At 44.8% G+C, this 17,080-nt stretch overlaps 1 protein-coding gene across 4 annotated transcripts in view; it reads right to left on the bottom strand.

Annotated features, from left to right (window-relative positions):
- Nucleotides 1-17,080, bottom strand: part of LOC123511349 (thioredoxin domain-containing protein 16-like) — a 548,807-nt gene that overhangs the window by 390,723 nt on the left and 141,004 nt on the right. The gene's annotated exons all lie outside the window — the stretch shown is intronic.

Raw genomic sequence — 17,080 nt, 5'->3', positions numbered from 1 at the left:
CTTCATGAGACGGTGACGTGGAGGGTTCATGAGACGGCGGCGTGGAAGGTTCATGAGACAGTGGCGTGGAAGGTGAGGTGGAGAGGTGGCGAACGAGGTAGCAAGCGGAGGTGATGGTAGTGGAGTATGTTACGGGCGGGCCGTAACATTTCCTCCCCTCCTAAGACCTCCGTAATGGCTCATGAAGGAGGTGAGACGGGAGATCTTGATAAGGCCTCGGCGATGATGTTGTCCACCCCCTTGATATGGTGGACTTCCAAGTTGAAGGGTTGAGTTAACAAGGCCCACCTAAGAATGCGTTGGTTTCGGTTCTTCATGGCGTGAAGGAAGGCCAGAGGGTTGTGATCGGTGAAGACCTTCGTAGTTTGAGGACCAGGATGAAGGTAGCACTCAAAACGTTGGAGCGCCAGGACGAGTGCCAGAGCCTCCTTCTCGATGGTGGAGTAGTTGAGTTGGTGTTTCTTCAGCTTGGTGGAGTGATAGGCGACGGGATGGAGGATGCCGCTTGTGGGGTCTGCTTGAAGGAGAACAGCACCCACTCCAACTCCACTCACGTCCACTTGTAGATGGAAGAAGCGGGAGTGATCTGGCGTCCAGACCACTGGCTCCGAGGAGAGGAACGCTTTAAGATGTTGGAAGGCTTGGTCACAGGTCGGGGTCCAGTGCAAGGGGACGAAAGTGCTGATAAGGTCCGTCAGGGGGGCGGCCAGGGTGGAGAAGTTCCTACAGAATCGTCTGTAGAAACCAGCCATCCCCAAGAACCTCATGAGAGCTTTCCTGGTGGTAGGGACAGGAAAACCAAGGATGGCCTCCACATTGGCTCTCTTGGGGCGAACCTTGCCGTTCCCCACCACATGTCCCAGGTAGACCACCATAGACTTCCCAAAGGTGGACTTGGCCAGGTTGATTGTAAGACCGGCTTCCAGCAACCGACCCATCAGCCTCCGGAGACAGGTCAGATGTGTCACCCAGTCGTCCGAAGTCACCACCAGGTCGTCCAGAGAGGCAGATGTTCCCTCCAAGTCCTGGGTGATGTAATTTATAGCCCTCGGGAAGGTGGCGGGAGCATTATACAAGCCGAAGGGCATCACTGTGTATTGGTATAGTCCAAAGGGGGTGATGAAGGCGGATATTATTCGGCCCTCGTCCGAGAGGGGAATCTGGTAGTAACCCTTAAGTAAATCTATGGTGGTTACAAATTTGGCTACTCCTATGCTATCTATAAGGTCCTCTATCAAGGGCAATGGGTAGGAGTCTGGCACTGTCACTTTATTTAATTTCCTGTAGTCGGTGCAAAAACGACTACTACCATCTGGCTTAGATGTTAACAGGCAGGGAGAAGCCCAGGGAGATATACTAGGTTCTGCAAGGTGATAACAGAGCAGATAGTCTACCTCTTTTTTCATCGTCTCTTTTAATGGGTGAAATGCGATAGGCTGGTTGTCTTATAGGCTTGATGTCATCAGATATTAATGTTATATCATGTTGGATAGTAGTACAAAATCCTGGAAGGTCACCTGTGATTTCTGAAAAGTCTAGCAATAACTTTTTAAGATCAGACTGTTGTGAAGGTGTTAAGGAAAGAAAAACCCCATCAAGGTTGGACATGATTTGGGTGTTTGAGGGGCGCCCTTTAGGTAATGAGAAGAGGAATTCGATGTCGGACTCTTCCTCGGGGGGCACAGGACCAGACTCCTTCCCTACCAGACATACAGATACAGTGCGAGACAAGTCGTCCTCTGGTTCTCTGGAGTGGTAAGGTTTCATTAGATTAATATGAACTAGTTGGGAATCCTTACGACGGTCAGGAGTGTGGACCACATAGTTTAATGGACTTAGTTTTTGAGCCACAACATAAGGTCCCATGAACTTACTGTGAAGAGCATTGCCTGGAGTGGGAGAAAAATAAAACCTTGTCTCCTGGTTTGAAACTTCTCATGACAGATTTGGGGAGAGAATTTTGTTGCATTTTAGTTTGATATTTGAGGAAGTTTGATTTAGCAAAAGATCTGACTTCACTGATTTTATTCTTAAGGTTACTGATGTAGTCAGACACACTGGGGCTTGAAGGAGTATTTTGAGTAAACCATTGATGCTTTAATATTTTGAGAGGCCCCCTGATCTGTCTACCATAGAGTAATTCAAAAGGGGAGTAACCTAAAGAATCTTGAGGAGATTCTCTTAAAGCGAAGAGAAGGAAAGAGATACTTTCATCCCAGTCTCCTTGATGCTCCAAGCAATATTTCTTCATCATGGATTTTAATGTTTGGTGAAACCGCTCCAGACAGCCTTGGGATTGGGGGTGGTAAGCCGAGGAGGTAACATGGTCGATGTTTAGCTCATTCACTATCTGTTGGAAAAAATTGCTAGTGAAATTGCTACCCTTGTCAGACTGAATTTGTTTTGGAATTCCTACCGAGGTGAAAAAATGTATTAGATGTTTTACAATGGTCTTTGATGTGATGTTCTTAAGAGGGAATGCTTCAGGGTACCTGGTAGTGGGATCCATGAGGGTTAACAAATACTGATTCCCTCGTTTGGTTTTGGGTAAGGGCCCTACGCAGTCTAGAACGATCTTTTCGAAGAGCTCTGTCTGAACTGGAATAGGCGTCAGAGGAGCTGGCACAAGGCGTTCGTTAGGCTTACCCAGAATTTGACATATGTGACATGTTTTACATAGTGTGACACATCCTTTTCATTCCTGGCCAAAAAAATGTTGAAGAGCCTTCTTGTAGGTTTTTTGGATGCCTAGATGACCTGACAATCCATCATGAGCTAGTTCTATAATGGCTGGTCTTACAGACAAGGGGATGACAACTTGATGTGTTTCTGACCAGGTGTCTAGTTGTTTTAGTTCAGGAGGTCTGTAGGCACGCATGAGGACTCCTTCCTGATAATAAAAACAAGGCAATTTAGACATATCCTTTGTCTCACTGGCAACATGTCTGATCTTAGCCAAAGTGAGATCTTGTTCCTGAGCATTAATCAAATTCTCCTTTGAAATGATGTTATTGTACAAGTTGTCAGTAGAGGCAATCATTGGTGGAGGAGGTGGTGAAAGGGCAGGGGACTTGGACTGAGACCTGGTGACTGCACACACTGGGAAGAAGTGAGACGATGTTTCCTCCAGGGTCTTAGTGGGACTTTCTGTTAAAGGAGAATCAAGAACAATTAAGTTTGGAACAGCCAAGTTACCCGCAAGATCATTACCCAGTACAAGATGTACCCCCGGTACTGGCAGTTCACCAGGTTTAATGGCTACCACAACCTCTCCTGAAATTAAAGGGCACTGTAAGCTTATTTTAGCCAAGGGATAGGAGAGCTGCGATTCGAGACCTGTAAGGATCACCTTCTCCCCAGTGAAAGCCTGTTTGATGCTAGGGATGACATCTTCCCTTAAGATGGATTGGGCAGCACCTGTATCACGCAGAACCTTGACATTTATTGCCTTGTCTTTACCATCAGTCAGGGACACTTTACCTTGATACATGTACGAGTCATAAAGTTCTAGAGGAGAGTTGACAGGGTTAGCTAGGGCCACTGGTTTCTTGTTCTCAAATGTGTTAGGTTTAGGGGCCACAAAAGAAAGTTGACGTTGAGAGGCCTTGCAATTCGGGTGTCTACATTTTTGGATCATGTGTCCTGGCTTCTTACAGTATGTACACCAGGGGGAATTATATGCATTTGGTGAGAATCCGGTCGGCTTACCACCCGCGCCCCCAAAACCTTCCCCAAAGGAGGACCTAACATTAGATAGTGAACCACGACCTCTACTACCCAGGGATCCCATCAACAAAGCAAACACATCAGCCACTTTAGCGGCAGACATAAGATCACTCTCTCCCCGTTCTTCCACATGCCTCAGAATATTAAAGGGTAACTTGTTCTTCCATTCTGCCAGGACCATTAGATTGAGCAACTCCGAAAAGGTGGTAATGTTAAGGGCGGCTAACCATTTCTTAAATTGTCTTAGTTTCTCACTAGCAAATTCAACATAGGTGTGAGAGTCTGGTTTTACATACTTTCGAAACTGTTGTCTGTATCCATCAGAAGTGATAGAGTAGGCGTCTAGAATGTTACCTTTGATCTCTTCATATTCTACCTCATCACTAAGGCCGTTGTATACCCTATAAGGTTTTCCTACTAGCTTAGGGATAAGGAGAGACACCCACTGATCCTTGGGCCATTTATTCCTATTAGCAATGCTCTCAAAAGTGCAAAATGACCCGTCAACATCAGATTCATCAAAAGGGGGAACTAGCGGAGCAGCTGTAGCGGGATTAAAGCTTGCTAACTTTTTCTTTATATCTATTTCTTTCCTTCTAAACTTAGCGTCATTTTGTAGGGCTAACTCCTGAATTTCTAACTCTTTCTCCTGCCTTTTAAGTTGTAATTGAAATTCTCTCTCTTTATCTTCTTTTTCTGCCTGTAGTTACATTAGTGTTTCCTGTAGTTGCATTTCTTTCGCTTCTTTTTCTGCCTGTAGTTGCATTTGTTTTTCATGCATCCGGTATTCTAGTTTAAGCTTCTCAATTTCCCACTGACTTATCCTACTCTTATCCTGTTCTTCCTGGGGACTGTGTATTATAGTCCTCGTAGAGGCTGACATGGGAGTTAACTCTTCTATGGCATTTCCTAGTAACTGACCTTCTTGCACTTGATGTTCAACAACTACATTCTTAATGACCTCTTTAGTCATCTGAGACGTGATGGGAACATCAAAATGTTTAGCGATGGCTTTCCACTGGTCCTTCTTTATATTAGCATCTTTAAGTTGTTCCAGAGAAGGGTCAGCACAAAAATCTTCAACGTTAAACTGAGCGGAAGCCATATTAAATAGATGTTAAACAAACAACAACAAAAATGATAAGCGAATTACTTAAGTGAGGAACTTGGCAGAGTGATAATAAAGGCAACCTTGGAAATTACCTAGATTATACTTAAGTAAACACTTATGAGTACAATCACTAATGAGAGGGGGTAAACTAGAGAATTACGGCATTAAGAGGGATCCGGATTACCCTAGTTACGAGACTTGAGAGTGAGGAGCGAATTGTACTGAGACTTTTTTTTTTTTTTTTTTTTTTTTTTTTTTTTTTTTTTTTACATTACAAGGGCACTGGCCAAGGGAAAACAAAGTGTTGGAAAAAAAAAAAATCCCGCTGGTTGCCAGGCCCTGTTAAGAGGAAAGTAGGAGAAAGAGAAAAAACAAAAAAATCTAAAAGGAGGGTCCAGTTAACGTAAGAGGTGTCTTGACACTCCTCTTTTGAAAGAGTTTAAGTCATAGGCAGGTGGAAATACAGACACAGGTAGAGAGTTCCAGAGTTTACCAGTGTAGGGAATGAAGGAGTGAAGATACTGGTTAACTCTTGCATTAGGAAGATGGACAGAATAGGGATGAGAAGAGGTAGAGAGTCTTGTGCAGCGAGGCCGCAGGAGGGGAAGGCATGCAGTTAGCAAGTTCAGAAGAGCAGACAGCATGAAAACAGCGGTAGAAGACAGATAAAGATGCAACATTGCGGCGGTGACTTAAAGAATCAAGACAGTCAGTTAGAGGAGAAGAGTTGATAAGACGAAAAGCTTTAGATTCCACCTTGTTTAGTAAAGCTGTGTGTGGATCCCCAGACATGAGAGCCATACTCCATACACGGGCGGATAAGGCCCTGTACAGAGCAAGCAGCTGGGAGGAGAGAAAAATGGACGAAGACGCCACAGGACACCTAACTTCTTGGAAGCTGATTTAGCAAGAGTAGAGATGTGAAATTTCCAGTTTAGATTTTTAGTGAAGGATAGACCGAGTGTGTTTAATGTAGAGGAGAGGGAAGTTGAGTGTTATTGAAGAAGAGAGGATAGTTGTCTGGAAGGTTATGTCGAGTAGATAGTTGTAGAAATTGAGTTTTGAGGCATTGAACAAAACCAGGTTTCTCTGCCCCAATCAGAAACACGTGAAAGATCAGAAGTTAGGCGTCCTATAGCATCTCGCCTTGAGTCATTTAATTGTTGTTGGGTTGGGCGTCTGTTGAACGCTGTTGAATAATGCAAGGTGGTATCATCAGCATAGGAGTGGATAGGGCATTGAGTCAGATTTAGGAGATCATTGATGAATAATAGAAAGAGAGTGGGTGATAGGACAGGACCCTGTGGAACACCACTGTTGATAGTTTTAGGGGAAGAACAGTGACCGTCTACTACAGCAGCAATAGAACGATCGGAAAGGAAACTGGAGATGAAGGTACAGAGAGAAGGATAGAATCCATAGGAGGGTAGTTTAGAAATTAAAGATTTGTGCCAGACTCTATCGAAGGCTTTCGATATGTCAAGGCCGACAGCAAAGGTTTCACCGAAGTCCCTAAAGAGGATGACCAAGATTCAGTTAGGAAAGTAAGAAGATCACCAGTAGATCTGCCTTTACGGAAACCATACTGGCAATCAGAGAGAAGGTTGTGAGCTGATAGATGCCTCATTATCTTCTTATTAAGGATAGACTCAAAGGCTTTAGAAAGGCAGGAAATCAAAGCTATAGGGCGGTAGTTAGAAGGATTGGAGTGGTCACCTTTTTAGGGACAGGTTGAATGTGAGCAAACTTCCAGCAAGAAGGATAAATAGAAGTAGAGACACATATGAAAGAGTTTGACCAGGCAGTGAGCGAGTTCGGAAGCACAGTTTTGAGAACAACAGGAGGGACTCCATCCGGACCGTAAGCCTTCCGAGAATCAAGGCCAGAGAGGGCCAGGAAAACGTCTTTATAAAGAATTTTAATTTTAGGGATGAAGTAGTCAGAGGGTGGAGGAGTAGGAGGAATATGCCCAGAATCATCCAAAGTTGAGTTGGTAGCAAAGGTTTGAGCGAAGAGTTCAGCTTTAGAAAAAGAAGAGACAGCTGTAGAGCCATCTGGATGAAGTAAAGGAGGGAAAGACGAAGAAGTAAAGTTGTTAGAGATATTATTGGTTAGATGCCAGAAATCTCGAGAGGAGTTAGAATTGGAAAGACTTTGACATTTTCTATTGATGAAAGAGTTTTTAGTAAGTTGGAGAATAGATTTGGCATGATTACGGGCAGAAATATATAGGGCATGAGTTTCAGCAGTTGGATGGCTACGGAACCGTTTGTGAGCCGCCTCTCTATCATTGACAGCACGAGAACAAGCAGAGTTAAACCAAGGCTTTTTAGCTTTAGGGTTAGAGAAAGTATGAGGAATGTATAGCTCCATGCCAGAGATAATTGTTATTGATAAGGAGGCGGATTAGTCTGAGAGACTAGTTAAAAGGCCAATTCTAACTAGCGAGAAAAATGATCCGCGAAGTGAGGGGATTGAGGGTTCGCATGAACATATGATGATCCCAACACTTGGATAACAAGGATTACACACCTGCCTATGTGCAAAAAATAGAGATGTGCTATCGGTGAACACGCCTTTCTACCTGGTTTCCTGCTCTACCACTGCTATGCGATACCAATGAAAGTCATGAAGAACTTTTATCCCAAAAGGAGCCACTTGATCGCACAAAGGTAAATTTAAACCACACGCAGAGTAAGTCACAGAAAAAAAACACATCAAAGTCACAACACCACAGAAACACAAGAAAAAATAATGTAATCACAGAAAAAAAGTCACTGGAAAAATGGAACACTGAACAAGGGTTATAATAGAGTCCTGTCACGGTCACCAATTTTTATGTTCACCGGTTAAACGGGTAAGATTGGCATCGGGGAGCCGGTGAACAATAACAATAAAAAAAAACACTGCAGGTTAAACTGGTGAGGAAATGCAAAGGGGGGCACTTTAAAAAGCTATTTTAACCCCTACTGACGTAGGAAGTTATTATATTTTTCTATTTCGTAATAAGTAATTGTATTAGCCTTCGTAAGCCTTTCTTGAACCTTTTGAATTGCTTGGCCCTTTTCTTAGTTTCCGTTTGAGACAAACAAAGAAGAAAAAGATGCGAAGGAGAGAAGAAAAACATGTTTTTTGGTAGCGTATGAGTAGCTGTCGCTTTAAAGTGACGCCTGTCGCTTTCAAGCGGCAGTCGTGACGTCATCACCTCGGTCAAGTATATAAGGAGGAGTGTTGAGCTCTGGACCTCAGCTCGGAGTGAACCGGTAGCACAAGGTGATGACGGACGAAGGTTTTGACTGTGATAATGGGAGGAGGCGGCCTCGGCTAACACAATTACTTATTACGAAATAGAAAAATATAATAACTTCCTACGTCAGTAGAGGTTATTTTTCTATTTCTCCATTGCGTAATTGTGTTAGCCTTTGTAAGCCTTTAGGTTGTCAGACCCTGCCTTCGTCCAAGGTAGATGTCCTCAAGGAGGAGGAACAGTCAAAGGAGGAAACTAGGAAAGGGTAAAGGTATATACCAATATGTGTCTAAGATGGTCGTAAAGGTGAATAAAATTCGTTGTGGGTCTATAGTATATTGAAATCAATTACATAGACAGGAGATAATATTCTTGATATGAGTTAACACAATAAGAAAAATTTTTCCTTTACATATAAGTTACAATATGTATGAAAAGAAAACAACTACTTAGATCTACCGGCGACCACGGGGGTGGGCGACGGTTTACAAGAAAATAGGTATTTATGTAAGAAAACGTTGGGGCTGTGCCAGAATCCGTTCTGTAGGATTTCGGAAGGTTGCACTCCTCTGAAGTGCGCGATGGAGAATCCGACCTTGCGAATGTCATGACCCGCTGGATCGGTGGCTGTAGGATCTCCCGTCTTTATCGCTCTGGTCAGCCAGTAAGAGAGTCTTCCTGCTTGTAATGGTTTCCCTGAGGAAGGGTTTACGAATAGAAACCCGTTGTGAGGAAGGGATGCTGTTCTGGCTTTGTAGATTTTGAGCGCGTTAACTGGGCATAGGGAATGTCTACGCCCTAGAGCCGGGAAGGTGATATCTGGAGGCCGAGGATGCTGAGAGTTTTGATTTTTGAATAGGAAGTCTGGGCTGGTAGGAAGGACGGCTTTGTCTTTGGAAATGATTAAGCCTTCCCTTATTGTGGCTGCCAGTTCACTGGCCCTGTTCCCTGAAGCTAGAGCTGTCAAGAATATGGTCTTGAGGAGTAGGTTCATGTTGAATTCTTCTGAGGAAAAGGTAGCTAGGACTTTATCCATGCACCATTGGGGGACCTTCTTTTTGCCAGGAGGGTTCTTGAGGAACTGACTTCAAGCAAGTAGAGAGAATAAGTCGGAAGAGAGATCCATGAATAGATGGATCAGGTGGCTGCCAATGTTGAGCTGCAGGATGGTTAGACATACCGCCCGTACCTCCAGGATGTTTATGTGCAGTAGTTGCTCTTGTGCTGTCCACGTCCCTGGCGTTGAGAGTTTCTGTGTGCCCCCCCCACCCAGTCTGTCCATAGGAGGAGAGGGCTGGACACTGGGCGAAACACTTCTGTTTGTTTGAGAAGGGGTAGGTCCAGCCAGGGGTGGAGGTCTTGTTTGAAGAGGTCTGAGATTGGGACTTGCATGTCCCTGTGAGAGGCACTGTTGAGCAGTTGCGGTCTCAGAAGAGGTTGTATAAGGTGGCGAGTGTGGGAGAGAATTTGAGACACGAAGTTTAGGCCTCTCCCATTCCCTGCGGGAGCAGGTGTTTCTGTGGAGCAGGTCCGTAATGGAGGTTTTTAGGTTGATCTGTTTGGTGAGGGGTAGGCCCCACCGGCCTGTGGCGGACAGCCAGCGGACTCCGAGCCATTCGGTGTCTGTGCTTGGGATGGCTTGAGATTTTTCCATATTTACGATGAACCCCACTTTCTGTATGTACTGAAGGGTGGTGTTGAAAGCTCTGGCTGTGTCTGTCTGAGATTTCCCCCAAATCATCCAGTCGTCTAAGTAGGCGATAACTGGAATGCCGGACCGGTGGAGTACGCCGAGAGGGTATCAGAGTAGTCGGGTGAAGATGTATGGGGCTACATTTAATCCAAAGGGCAGTGCCTTGAAGAAGTATAGGTGCTCTTCGTGCATGAAAGCCAGGAATTTGTGCAGTGATGGCCGGATTGGAATATGAAAGTAGGTGTCCTGCAGGTCGATGGAAGTAGTCCATGGACGCCAGCGAGGTATGGTTGGACATGTGAAACCTTGGAGCATAGATGAATTTGTTTAGGCGAGAGAGGTTGATGATGAATCTGAAGCCCCCTGATTTCTTTGGGATCAGGAATACGTTGGAAAGGAAGCAAGGTTGGTGGTTTGCTTTGTATATCGCCTGCTTGTAGAGCAACTCCCGGATTGCGAGGGAGAGGTCTGGATTGAGCAACTGTGGTTTTTTCTTTGGTGTGGAGAGGGCAGGTGGTTTGTCTAACCAGGTCCAGTGGAACCCTCGTTTGACAATGCGATAGATAGCGGTGGGGGCGTCTGACCACTCGGTGGCGAAGAGTTGTAGGCGTCCCCCTGGATAGTCAGTTTCATTTGGGGCCTGATGGGTGTGCCGGATTCGTTTTTCTGCTGGAATCGGCGTTGGTGCGACCTTGTTGCGTAGCTGGAGGCGCTTTGTATGAGCCTCTGCCTCGCGAGGTTGATCCTCTAGGTGAGGGGTTGTTGTTCCGTCGCTGGTAGTCAGGATGGTACTGTCCGCTCTTGTAGCCTCCCGACTGTGCGCCTCGCTGGCCGTGAGTGGTTCCTCGCTGAGATCGGCCGTGTCCTTTTGAGGAAGAGCTACGAAAGGACCGCCGTTCGATAAACGTGGATGTTTGGGGAGGGGGTGGCAGCCACGGTCTTGGGAGGTGGAAGGTTGATGTGTTTTGGGACTGTTCTGACCGACGGGCAGGGGTCTGATAGTCCCATTTGCGATAGCTTGGTCGACCCCTTGGGCCCCTTTGAGGCTCAGGATGCTGGTGCTCACGAAATCTGTACTGTATACTAGTAGGTCAGACGTTTGGGGTGCCTTTTGGACTGCTGTGACCTCTAGGCGAAGCAGTAGGGATGCCGCTCCCAGTAGTTCAGCGGTGTGGGTAGCGGCCGCCGCAAATTTTTTATAGCCGAAGATGAGGTATCTCATCGTACGGTCGAACATTTGAGGGTGGGATGATTGAGGATGGGCTGTTTTTGTTTCGTCTTCTAAGAAGTAGGTGCTGGAAGTGTAATCATACAAGCCCAAGAGGGATAGTAGTTCCTCTTTGAGGTGATGCTGTATAATGAACATTTCGTGCGAGGGAGAAGCAAAGAAGGTGTAGGTTGTGGGCAGGTCCGTGATGTAACTGCAGGACTGGGAGGTTTTGCTGTTGAGGAAGTTGAGGATGTCATCTTCGTCTTCCTTGGACCTGACTTGAAGGAAAGAGGCTTTGGGAGAGACGGGTTTGTCTCTGTTGTTTTTTTATTTTATGTTGGGCTGCGGTAGCACCGACGTCCTTAAGGAGATTAAGAAGTGTCACTTTTGGGGTGCGGGCGACTCTGTGCTTATTGAGCGCCTTGTGAAGTTCATCATATAGGGGATGTTTCCTGCTGTGTACAATGGTGGGGGTATCGAGTTCTACGGATCCACCCAGGCGTTCCATCACTGTTTTGGAGAATCCGTGCCTGGCGACGGCCAGGTCCTGTGACGCCGTGGGAGTTTTTGGGCGTGCTGTTGGATCGTCAGAGCACTCGGCTAGGAAAGCCTCGTGTCTGGACCATGCGGCTTTGTTTGATACTCGGAAGCCTAAGGGTTCTTCACTTGCGACTGTAAACCATCCATAATGAGCTTCTCTAAAAATGAAGAGGACTTGGTCACAATCCACCGTGAATTGTGAGTGTGCATTTGCTGGAGGGTACCAGACCTTGGTGAGTGGGTCTACTGGGGGGGATAGAGGTAGTCGCCGAGTGTCTCCCTGGGACAGGTCTGTGTTTGAGGCTGGAGGGGGTGGTACTGGGGACACCTGAGGGGGTGCTACCGGGGGTATCTGCGGAGGTGGGTCGCTGGGTGCAGGGAGAATTCCGCCTCTTCGCCGCCATCTCCATACTGACCATAGTAAGGATCCTGCTCTTCGTAGAGAGGATCGTAATCTTGGTTTTAGGCTTCATGAAACGGTGACGTGGAGGGTTCATGAGACGGCGGCATGGAAGGTTCATGAGACAGTGGCGTGGAAGATGAGGTGGAGAGGTGGCGAACGAGGTAGCAAGCGGAGGAGGTGATGGTAGTGGAGTATGTTACGGGCGGGCCATAACAATACGCAAAACTTTGTGTGCACCAGAAATGAGCAATGTTTTTTCTTCTTTTTTTTTTTGTGTGTGTGTGTGGTTGTAGGAGGTGATAGCTGTATGATGCAGACATACACGTGGTATCATGATGTTTCCTGTGTTACACCACTCATTCTAGAGTGGTGTAACACATCCAAATCATCAATCTTTCATTACTTATATGCAAAACTTGTGTTTAACAGGTGAAACCCCCATTTTCTGTTGGCCTGCAGGAAGGATATTTCTTAATTTTTCAGACTTTGGCGGCCCACCACGGCTGAACCAGAGCACTTAGAGAGTTGTGAATTTCGAGTTCAGATGCAGAAAAATATGATCTACAATCCCATAAGAAAAGAAAATCCCTTGGCGAAAGTTGAAAAATACCCTGAAATAATTGGCCAGTGGGGAAGGAAGGTAAAAAAAAAAAAAAAAAATCGTACGTAAGGATTTAATGGAATTGACTGCAATACCTGCATTCATATTTGTTTGTAAATTTTCATAAAAAAAGACAAGTAAGGTACAAACTCTTGTAAATCTTCAGTGCAGTGCAGTGGAACCATTCATGCTTTGGGGTCCGAGGGGTCTCCAAGCGCACGGGTTCGAATCCTGTCCACGGTCCGAGTGTGGGTTGGGTTTCCTCACTCGGAACAAGGGTTTCCTAGCGGGTGGGCTTTGAGATAGGAGGTACTCCAAAAAATACCTCCTTTAGCCCATAAATTCCCATGAAAAGCCCACATGGTATAAAAAAAAATAAATAAAATAAATAAAAGATGAAAAAAAAAAATACGTCACAAACTGAATTAAAGTTGACCAAAAATATTGTAATAGAAAGAACAATATCATATTCCCAACAATTAGTTAATAAACATATCTGTGTTCATACTTACATAACTATAGCCCAGTTCACCCAACATGGGATCAGATCAGAGTCATAATTCATGGACTTTGGTATATAATCAAGTAAGTTCATTTTACACTGCTTTGAAACAGCCATTACAATTTCATGCATGAAAATAGGATTTTTAATGCAAAATCCATTTTTATCTACATACTTACCCTTAACTATAAATAATTGTTTGAGCCCTCCATTCTCACTACAAACTTACACCATGTTTAACAGCTCGAGAAAAAGGAACAAAGAAATACTTGAAGTGCTCTTTCTCGTTTTCTTTGAGAAGACACCCAGCCCATTTTCCACTCCCAGGCACCACCCATCAGGCCGATTTCCCCATTCGCCTCTAGCCTAAAAGGTCATAGAGGGGAGGGAAGAAGGGAAACTCAATTATAATAATTGTGGGTAAGTATGTAGATAAAAATGGATTTTACTTTGGCAAGCCACAATGTCTGCTAGGGGGCACAACACACGAGATAACGCCGTGTTGCTCCACACAGTCAGTTGCTATGTAGCTTTCACACAAGTTGGAAGGGGTTCTGATTCACTCCTGCTGACCCGTGATCCGAGATAGGAGCGGGCCTGTCACCTGTCCGTGATCCGTGATAGGAGTGGAAGGTGCAACGACTTCCCTTCACGTGTTTTCCTTGCCTTTTCCCGTTATCCCTGCTAGTGGAGCGGGTTACACTTGCCCTGTTGGTAAGCAATCAGCTGCTGCTTAAGGTGGCGTCACACTGCACTTTTTCCGTCGTCTCAGGCAATTTCCGTCGTCTTTTTACTCTTCAGTCAACTCTTTCCGTCGTCTTGAGTCAGACAGAACACATCGTTTTCATCTAGCGCCAATTTTTAGTCTAAATAAGAACTATGGTTTCTGTTTCTAATCAACATTTTTATTAAAAAAATTTTTTTTTGTTAAACGGAAGAATGCTATTATCATGACAAGAAATTTAAATGAATTGATGAATAAATATTTGTATACATATTTTTTTTTCTTCTAGCCTAGCAATGAAAAGTTTCTCAGTTGTTTGTGTACATTTCCAGGGGAGTGCGAATGTGTGACGCTTTTGAATATTTTCAAGACAACTTCCAAGTAGCTAGCCAAGATGAGCAGTGGACAAAACACTCTGACGAATTTCTCATAGAGAGTATTAGAGGTCACCGTTGCCTTTGGGATCACAGAACAGCTGATTACATTATAAGGTGCAAAAAAGCCGTGGCTTGCTGGGGTGAATGAGGAGTCATGTTTGTTTACAATCCCGCGGCAAAGGCGGAAGAAAGCTTAACTTCCGGGTCGTCATTAAAATATTTTTTACCTGTCTAATGACGGGGTGTTGAAAAATGGTACACCTAAAAGGCAGGAGACACCGTGTCAGAACACAGTTTGAATACTGATAATTATTTTCTGTGTGTTATTCTGAATACAATGATGTACTTTCCAGCTCGATATGACGTCTGAGAGTTTAGTTATTGCCTTATCAAAGTTTCCTCCTCCGGGGATTACGGTGTGACCAGTCAAGAGGAAAAAGCCCGGAAAATTGTCAGAACACAGTTTGAATACTGATAATTATCTTCTCTCTCTCTCTCTCTGATGTACTTTCCAGCTCGATATGACGTCTGAGAGTTTAGTTATTGCCTTATCAAAGTTTCCTCCTCCGGGCACGGTGTGACCAGTCAAGAGGAAACAGCCCGGAGAGCGACGCTCGCTCTCTCTCTCTCTCTCTCTCTCTCTCTCTCTCTCTGTGTGTGTGTGAGAGAGAGAGAGAGAGAGAGAGAGAGAGAGAGAGAGAGAGAGTAGGGGGAGGAAGGAAGGACATATTATCACTGATTTCTGAGACACGTGTGTGTGTGTGTGTGTGTGTGTGTGTGTGTGTGTGTCATATATCACTGATTTCTGAGACACGTGTGTGTGTGTGTGTGTGTGTGTGTGTGTGTGTGTGTGTGTGTGTGTGTGTGTGTGTGTCTGTCTGTAACAAGTGTTGATGTGTGTAGGCCCGCGTGTGTGATTAGATGAGTTACCTTCTACTAATTTATTATAAATTTTTTTGTACCATTTCGTACTTTTTCTCAGGCTGTCAACTGAACTGATTTGCATGTCTGCTTTATCAATAAGCCTCATATTTATGTTGTAATCAACAACAATATCTGGCTTCCATATTATTTCTTTTGTTTTCCAATGACTCCTGCGGGTATTTACCATTTGGCCTGTGTGGATTGTTGAAAGCAAATGTACTTCTCTTTTATCATGCCATTTCATAGCTATCATGTCATGCGTATTGTACTTGATCAGATCTCCTCTTCGTGTTCTTTCAAACTGTGGCATTTGTTTCCTATTTGATTTTACTGTTCCCACTGCACCACTGTTGTGTTCATGCAAATACCTTGCCAATGCTGGACTTGTGTACCAGTTGTCAGTGTATAAGACATGTCCTTTACCAATGTAATCTTTCATCAGTAGATCAACTATTGAGCCGGAAAGGCCCAGCGGATGATTCTTTGTGATGCCATCAAATTCAGTACCAGTATGAAAGATAAAATCAAGCACATATCCTGTTTCACAATCACATATGATATACATTTTCACACCAAAGCGATGTCGCTTTGATGGTATATATTGCTTGAAAATGAGTCTTCCCTTGAAAAGCATAAGTGACTCATCTATCACTAGGTTTTGAAATGGCTTGAAAAAGGACTTGAATTTATTTACGAGAGACTGTATGACAGGCCTAATTTTCCAGAGTGGATCATCAGTTTTAACATTGCAGAAGTGAAGGTATTTCAATATGTTGTCATATCTGTCCCTTGTTATGTACCGTGCAAAGATTGGCATGTACAGCAGATCACTCTTCTTCCAATAATCATGCCTCAAAGCTTTTCTCGAATGACTCATAAGAAGCGTGACGGCTATGAACGTCAGGAGTTCATTTCTTGTGATGTTTTTCCACTCTTTCTCGTGAGAGCTATGGGGCACATCATCATCATCTGCTGTTTCTTCATCATGAAAAGTGTTGCTCTCACTCACTATATGGTCCAAGAAAGCATCACTGAGAAACGCCATGAAATAGTCACAATTGTGTTGCACAGGAGGGAATTCAGCTGTTATGCCAGGAGACACAGATAAATCAGGCATAACTGGGAAAAATCATCATTGAATTCCCTCCATTGAAAGACAGGTCGGGGTCTCGCGCCACCTCTGCCACGCCCCTTGATCGTCTCCCAGAACGCGAGGAGCACGCGCATGCCTGCGTCTCCTAGAAACACTCTGTGTCCTTGACACATTATCTGGAGTCTGTTCTTCATCATTATTGCCTTCACTGTCACTTATACTGTGTAAGAGTCTCTGTCTCTCTGTCTGTTCTCCTGAGAAAGCAGGTGAATGATGCTCTACATCCGTGTCCTCACTACTAGTCTCTTCACTTTCCCCAGTTTCTTCTTCTATATATTCACTGTCACTTTCTTCTAGCTCAGAACCACTGCTAAGTAAAAGGGTTCTGCCTTGCTCCATGGTGATTTACAATCTGACCCGATCCTTCGCTGTTATCACTGACCTTTCTACCCAGCGCGTCACCGGAGTTGCCAAGTGTCGCCCATAAAACGGGAAAACAGTTCAGTTACCTCTAAAATTAGGAGCTCTTGTGGAAACACTTGTGTGGTAAAAGATGCCAGATACTTCTACTCACCATCCGCCTCAAGAGAGCGCGCGAGAGACTTAAAATTACGCCGGGAAAAATCTTGATTACTGGGACGAATCCCGTCACTTCGGACGTTCTGACGCAAACGTTTATATACGACCGCCGGAAGTTAAGGGTTAAATGGCATGCGCAGGAGGTCGCCAGGCTCAATGGGGCCCTGGCACTGCTCTGCAACGCCAACTTCAGGAATAACTTGACTCGACGACACATCATTAAGAGAGAAATTAATCAAAAGTATGGTCATTTGTGTTCTTCCAAGGTACCCATGACCCAGCTGTTGTTTGGTGATGGTATCTCACTCACATCTGCCAAGCAAATCGAAGAAGTGGAAAAACTTCGCAGC

This window comes from Portunus trituberculatus, chromosome 31 (assembly GCF_017591435.1).
Source record: "Portunus trituberculatus isolate SZX2019 chromosome 31, ASM1759143v1, whole genome shotgun sequence".
Lineage (NCBI taxonomy): Eukaryota > Metazoa > Arthropoda > Malacostraca > Decapoda > Portunidae > Portunus > Portunus trituberculatus.
This window is presented reverse-complemented; position numbering and strand designations above follow the sequence as displayed.